The sequence below is a fragment of the Marmota marmota genome, unplaced genomic scaffold (genome assembly GCF_001458135.2).
Source record: "Marmota marmota marmota unplaced genomic scaffold, marMar, whole genome shotgun sequence".
Taxonomy (NCBI): Eukaryota; Metazoa; Chordata; class Mammalia; order Rodentia; family Sciuridae; genus Marmota; species Marmota marmota.
Window position 1 is genome coordinate 51,730,694 of NW_026000005.1, and position 7,813 is coordinate 51,738,506.

The window sequence follows — 7,813 nt, forward strand, 5'->3', positions numbered from 1 at the left end:
AACCTTTTTATATCTCTTTCTTAGCGGATGACCCCTTTTAAAATTCACATTCTGAAACAATCCTTATGAAATTTCTGAATTTAGATTACTCCACTTTAAGAAGATGAAATTCTTGTTTTCATAGTACTTTAATTGAAACCCAACTGAAACCTTTTGGACTCTTTGTATATAAAATTACACCTGATAGAATCTTAACTCTTAGTAACCCTTTTTTAGTGAAAACAGAAACAAAGTAGTCGTAATTTTTTTTCATTTACCAATTTATGAAAACACATTTAATGTTTGAAGATTAATCCCGTTTATGTTAAATCTAATTTACTCATTTTAACCGTAAAAAAACCCCATAATATTAGACAAGTGTAGTTAACAGTATTAGCCATCTTTTCCCTGTTGAAGAAAAATCCTAGAAACAATGGATTTCATTCTACACATTTAATAGAAACCAATACTCTGTTAATTGTCTGACCACCTAGAAAAACTTGTGAGTTAGTAATTTTAAAGACAGCTTTACTCTCATCTGTTTACCTCATTTAAATTGGACCTTTTTTTAAGTGACATGAACTAAGATATTTGGATCCATTTCTCACTTAAATTTTGATTTGTGAGCGCTAATTTATCTGTATGCCAATTTTAATACCATATACATGATATATGGACACAAGTACATACATAGACTCAATACAGTGCACAGGTGTGCACACATACATAAAAAAGACAGGAAACAAAGATTTTGTAGCTTTTTGCGGGTAGATTTCTACAGGTAGGAGGCAATGCTACAGATGTTTACTAAAGCCTCTATTAGATTTAACCTGTTAGAAGCTAAAATAGAGCCTATTAGACTTTTACATTATGACTTCAACATGGGGCAGGCCATTCAGTTGGAAATGCTAAGTGTAAAGTGTGACAGCCATGGTGGATGCTGAAATAAAAGGTTCAGGTGGCCATTTGTCTTAAATGGCTGTCAGATTTATTCCCCAAATCATCATGTCTGCCCCTAGGATTTTGTAAAAGGAGATTTTCCAATGTATTTGAGAGCCAACCCTTGAAAAATTGGCCTCTGATCAAAGAGTGTAAAAACCTGTATAGTTAAGATAAAATAAGACTGACCAGAATAGTACAATAATTTTGGTGCACAGGATCAAATGTGAATTTACCATAAAACCATGAGCTCAAAATTATAGAAGTTTAAAACACAGGAGTTCTAAAACAAAGAAATGATGGCCATAATTACTCTAGTAAAGAAGCATGCAGAACATCTTTATCAGATCAGAGTTCGCTTTGGGGTCAGATTAGAGTCAATCCAGATATTAAAAGAATGTAAGAGACCTGAAATACTCAGGTAAAGATTTTCAAGGTAAAGAAGACTTGTAGATATGAGGTCATTCCATTCTTCCTCCCTGTGTTGTAGCATTCAGGGAGGAACTTGTTAAGAAAGTAGGTGGTCGATTGTGAAAGAAGATAAGATAGCCAGTCATTTAGGTCCCACAGAGGCTTGATTTAAAAGTGACATCTTTTTTTTCTCTTTGGTAATCAAGCCAGGATTGGATGCAGAAAATAATAAGACATCTCCTTTCACCAACTGATTAGGTTATTTCCCAGCCTGTCAGCAGAGGACAACGAGGCACTTTGTGAGCATCTGTGGGTCAAACTTGCCCCAGTTTTTCAGTATGCAGGCTACTGGTGAACCTGGCATAACTGCTGAGAATGAGGCTCCCATCTGAGTCTATTTGTTAGGGACATCTTCCCAATTGAGTTTCCAATGGTCAGCAAAACCCATCTCTCACCATGGGGTCCTGCCACATTTTTTGCTGTGCTATTGGCTCGACTTAGCCTCTTTCTCCACGATAAACTTCCCAATGTGATGACCCATGGTAAAAAAGGATCTCTGATGAGTATAGTTCTCTGCTCTGTGGGCTGAAGGAATCTTCGGAGATAAGGAGGACATCTAGTGCTTGTTAGATGCTTAACACTCTTTTCTTGGAGGAGTTTATGGAAGGGGTGAATTGAAAATGCCTCCCGAAAACAGCCAAAGACACTGAAGGCACACAGAAATAACAATGCGGGGATCCCTACAGGATGTGAGGTGTGGAGGAGCTTACCTTGGTGGTGATCCCGGCTGAGCCCCCGGCTGAAACCAGTCTGAAATCAGGATTGGGTCCCCCAATGTTGAAGGTTAAACACCTGAGAAACGCCAAGGCAAGAAAACAGTGTTACGTAAGTTGTAGAACAGAGCGAGACTCCTCCAGAGAGGAGGGAGCCCAGGGCTAGTGCAGACACCACCCTGTATAGATCTTAGGGGGGCACACACACCCCTGTATGGATTTTAGGTTTCCTTGTCCCCTCCTCCCATGCTATGTGGTGACCAAAAGTCAGGAAGAGCCACAGGGTGACAGCTTGTGTTGGAAAGTGTGATCCTCCCTCCCCTGAAGACTGTCAGCAACTCGGTGACAGGAAGTGCTGCTGAAACCAGAATAGAAGAGGCAGTCACCATAGATAGATAAACTGGGTCAGATTGACTGAGGAGGCCAGTTTGGGTCCAGGAAGTGGAGACCACCCCTGAGGGGTTGAAATGTGAATGCCTTCAGAACCCGCCCTCCACCCTTATGATGATGACCTGCCCCTGCTCCAGCCTGTTGCTAAGGTAACCTGTCCCAAAGATTGTCCCTCCCCACAGGGAGCTATAACAGTTGTCCATGGACCCTGGGCCCCGTTCCTGTCCGGATCACTGCACCTGGCCCCTCCTGTCCATCTGCTTCTCACCTTTTGGCCTCCCACCAAAGCATCTCCTGGGCCTAGTCATGTATGCTAGAAGGAAAGACAAGGGGAGAGAGCAGGAGAGCAAAGAAGCCCAGTGCACATAAAAAAGGCAGGACACCAGGTTACCAGCTATGGCCCCCTGCTCCCTCCTGGAGAAGTCTGTGACACCCCTTTTTAAATAAACCCTGTTTGATGCTCCTCCAATGTTCAGACTTCAACAGGGAGGGAGCGGGACTTCACCGGTATCCGGAATATCACTCTCTGCCCATTTTCTTTTCTTGGGTAATCAGCCACCTGTCCTTTGCCCCCTCACCCTCACGGGAAGCCTGCAAGCAGACCAGAGCTCCACTGGCCGCCTGGCCCTTCTGCTAGCTCCGCTGGCGTGCCAGCCCCTCACCTAGGAGCCATGTGCTCCAGGACTCCACAGAGAGGCCACAGGAGCCCTGGGCCGCCCTCTGCAGGACCGCCCTCACCTTGCCCTTGTCCCAGCCCAGGGCAAACGTCCTCTTTCTCTCCTGAGTGGAAACCGTCCTCCGGGGTCCGCCTTGGTGGTGGAACGGCGTGGTGTGGGACTCCACTGGGCAGCCCCTCGCTCAGATCTGAAGAGAGTGGCCTTGCCACTGCGCTGCTCCTTTCCCAGGGAGCCTGGGGGGGTCCCACAGTTTCCATTCAGACCCTCTGAGACCACAGGCTGGCACCTCATGCATGTCCAGGGCCTGGCCCCTGGGACAGGGCTTGGTATGTGCTGTCGGGGAAGCCCCAGGCTGTCTTTTAGGGAGCTGAGGGGGCGGGAGAGCACCCTGGTGAACTCCTGCTCCCTCCTCCCACGAGCCTCCGCGTTGGGAGCAGCCTAGCCTCACTATTCCATGGTGAGAGTCCAGGGCCTGGGAGCAGGTTCCAGGCCTCCCTGCTCTGTCGTTAGGCAGTGGAGGGGCTGCCCAGCACAAGGCAGGGCTGAGAGCTGCCACTTGTGGCCTGGTCCCCACCTGTTCAGCTGTCATGGGTGAGTCCAGCTGAGAAGACTCATCAGGCCAGGAGGGCACCAACCCAAGGCCTCAGGTGCTTAGCCTGGGAGTGTGGCGGGGCGGGCTGGCCTTCAGCCCAGTGGGCCCAGCGCCAGCATTCAGGGCGCTCTTAGGAGCCCGGGTGTTTTAATATGTTTTATAATCAGAAAAATTGACCCGTAGTTGAAGTAAATGTACTGTATACTATTAACATATTTGTCTTCACATCAATGCAGTCATAAAGTAGAACTTTTAATATCTTTTATGAAGGAAGGGCCCACGAACCTCTCACACAGCCCCGAGGGCTCCACTGGCTTGGACTCAGCCCCATCCCACCCCTACGTGGCTCACCCGCCTCGAAGCTGACCTCCCATGGCTGCACCCCACGACGTGGGAGAGGACAAGCTCAGCTTCCTCCAGGGGAAGGATATGGCTTTCCAGGAAGGTGTTTGGGGCAGTTTCCATGCAAACACCAGGATGCTTTTAAAAATAGACCGACCTTCCAATAAAAGCTCTTAGAGCGCGAGTTTCAGGCATTAAACTGGTGCAGACAGTTTCAAAATCAAACCTTCCCTGGGCTCCGCGGCTGGGGGTGCTGAGGGCTGAAGCCTGGGTGCCCGGTCAGGCTCCTGAAGGCCTTGGAGCGGCCCTGGTTCCTCGGGAGCCCTGCAGCGCCCTCTCTGCTGCCCTCGCTGTGACTGCCATCTGCCAGAACACCGGTGTGTGGTGTTCAAGCCCTCGGCTCCTTAGAATGGAGAGGTCGCGGCTTACCCACACAAGGACCACTCTGGGCAAGCTGGACAGAGTGAGCCGGGCCTGTGGGCGGCTCCGGGCTGCGTGGCCACCTCCTGGCTGCGTGGCCACCTCCTGGCCCTGCAGCTCCTCTCCTCTCCGTCCTCCAAAGCCCTCTGCCCAAACTCTGCCTGGCACTGGGTGGGGCTGAGTGCCAGGGGTGGACAGGAGTGGGCCTGTGCTGGGAAGTCACGCGGTCAGGAGTCCCGTGGCCGTTATTGAAGAAACAAAGGTGACGCATCTGCCACGTTGAACCTCCCCATGTCCTGCCTGCCTGTGTCCGTGAGGGTCCTGTCTTCCTGGGTGCAGATGAACTCTGGCCCCAGCGGACACGTCCACACTGTGCACAGCGCAGCTGCTGGGGTCAGGACTGGGTTTGCCGAGGGGCTCACTGTCTTTTCTTTAAGAGTACTACTCCTTTCAAAATGACGGTTAGGGGCCGGGGCTGGGGCTCAGGGTAGAGTGCACACCTAGCCCCCGTGAGGCCCTGGGTTTCATCCTCAGCACCACATAATAGAAATAAAGGTATTGTGTCCAACTGCAATAAAAAATAAATATTTTTAAAAATGAGGGTTGGTTGTTTTTTTAAAAACTTAACCCTGATGTTCAGTATCTTTTCAGGTCTCACCGGTCACTTGTATACCTTCCTTGGGGAGATGTCTGTTTTTGTGGGTGCTTATTTTGTTGTTTATGTGGCCAGAGCGCAAGTTCAAATGGGTGGTGGCAGATAAGATACAGATGACATGGAGCCCCCCACCTTGCCCACGGCTGCTGCCCGCCTCGCTAGCATCCTCGAACTGCTGTGCCGCTGTGGTCAGCTGCTCTGCTGAGAACGGACGTGGCAGCTCTGGTTCACCCCCCACCCCCACCCCCGGCCCTGGCCGTCCTCATCTGCTGTCTCTAGGGGCCTTATGAAGTGGAGTCCTACAGTGTCTGTCCTTCTGTGACTCCGTATTCACTTGGTATAATGTCCTCAAGGCTCAGCCATATTGCAGCACCTCAGGGTTTCCTTTTGTAAGGCTGAGTAATATTCCATTATATGGATATGCAACTTTTTTATCCATTCGTCTGACAGATCCCTAGGCTGCTTCCCTCTTTTGGCTATTGTGAAGGATGCTGCTGTGGATGAGAATGCACAAGTCCTTACTGTCAATTCTTTTGGATGTGCCCAGGAGTGGACTTGCTTGGTCACATGATGATTTTGTACTTAGTTTTTTGGGGACCCGCCATATTGTTGGCACATTCCCACCAACTGTGCCCAAGGGGTCTGATTCATCCACATCCCGTGACCCCTCTTGTTGTTCTCACCGTGCTCTCCTTAGAGGAGTGAAATGGTCCTGCTTGGTGGTCTGGCTTGCATTTCCCTAAGATTCTTGATGTTTAGTATCTTTTCAGGTCTCACCGGTCACTTGTATAACTTCCTTGGGGAGATGTCTGTTTTTGTGGGTGCTTATTTTGTTGTTTATGTTGCTGTTCACCCTGAGGTGTGCTCTGTAGGGTGCTGACTCACCAGCTTCCCACAGGCAGACTGATCCTGGCCTCGCCCTACGCAGCAGCCAGAGCGGAAGTTCAAATGGGTGGTGGCAGTTATCTCTGCAGACAAGGTGGCATCTGGGCTCCTGCCCTCTCTCCTCTGTTGGCCTCCGGGGCAGCCTGAAGACCCACCCCAGGGAGGCATGTGACAATGTGCTCTTACATTTTACTTGGCATTTTAGCTGTTTCTGTGTGAGGACAGTCAGGCCTCTGTCTATCACATGGCAGGAACTGCAGCTCTGGGACATTTATTTTCTCACCATGTCTTGATTTTTTAAAATTTTTTCTGTGCCTTGAAAGGTCTTTGCTGTGCTAGACAAAGCAAGAGGGATGTTGTATAGATCAAGGTGGCGTGACATTCATGAGGAGAGGGTCGTGATTCCCCATGCCATGAATGGGGATAGGGACGGCTCGGGAGGACAAAGCAGTGATTCCTCCTATGGGCCTGGACGGTCCGTCAGTCCACCCAGCTCAAGTCCTTGGCTGCCAGCCCACCTTGGAAGCCAGAGGTCAGGGGACAGAACTCTTTCACACCAGAGAGGTCCCACCATGGCACCCTGCTGGTGATGTTGATGGTGCAGACAACCGGAAATGAAAGGTGCCTGGCACATGCTGTGACCTTGGGGTCCTGAAAATGGGGTCACAGTTTCGGTAAAGTGGGACAGTGGACTTTCCACTTGCTGGCTGCGCGCTGCCGTGAGCCGAACAGGGGTGGGATGCGGGACACCTCCCACCAGGGACCAGTGGCACCATTGTTCTTAGGGCAGTGGCAGAGGTCCGTGGGGGGAGCTGAAGGCACAGGAGTGAGGCTCTGCTCAGGCCACTTAGTGCCTTCCCACGAAGGCTGCTGACGAACAGGGACAGTTACTTTGGTCCTCCTGGGACCAGAGAAAGCAGCACCATTACGCTGGATGGAGACAGGCCCTTAAGCCGGGTACCCGCGGGAGTCACCAGGAGCTTTGCAATACCTGTCGCCCAGGCCACACCCAGGCCAACTTCAGGATCTTTAAAGTTTTATGAAAATTGTGGAGAAACATACATAAAATTTACCATTATGACCTTTCTTTTTAAAAAATATTTATTTTTCAGTTGTAGTTGGACACAATACCTTTATTTTATCTATTAATTTTTATGTGGTGCTGAGGACCAAACCAAAGCCTCGCACGTGCCTGGCGAGTGCCCCCATTATAACCTTTCTAAAGCATGCAGTTCAATAGTGTTAATTTGCAATTTACATCATTGTGTAACCAAACCAATCTCCAAAACTTTTTCTTCTCAAACTGTTCCCATTAAAACTAACTCGGGGCTGGGGCTATAGCTCAGGTGGTAGAGCACTTTCTCACATGCACAAGGCCCTGGGTTCCATCCCAAGCACCACAAACAACAACCACCAGCTTCAGCCACTTAGTGAGGCCTTAAGCAACTCAGCAAGTTCCTGTCTCTAAATAAAATATTTAAAAAGGCTGAGAATGAGTCTCAGTGGCTAAGTGCCCTTGGATTCAATCCCAAGTACAGAACCCCCCCCCCCAAAAAAAAAAAAACCAAACAAAAATGTCCCACTTACTCCCCATTCCTCCCTCCCTCCCCCAGCAACCTGGCACCACCACTGCCCTCCCTGTCTATGAATCCAGCCCCTCTGGGGGCCTCAGAGGAGGGGGATCATGCAGTATTTGTCCTGTGTGGGCTTATTTCACTGAGCATGGGTCCTCTGGGCTCACCCACGTAGC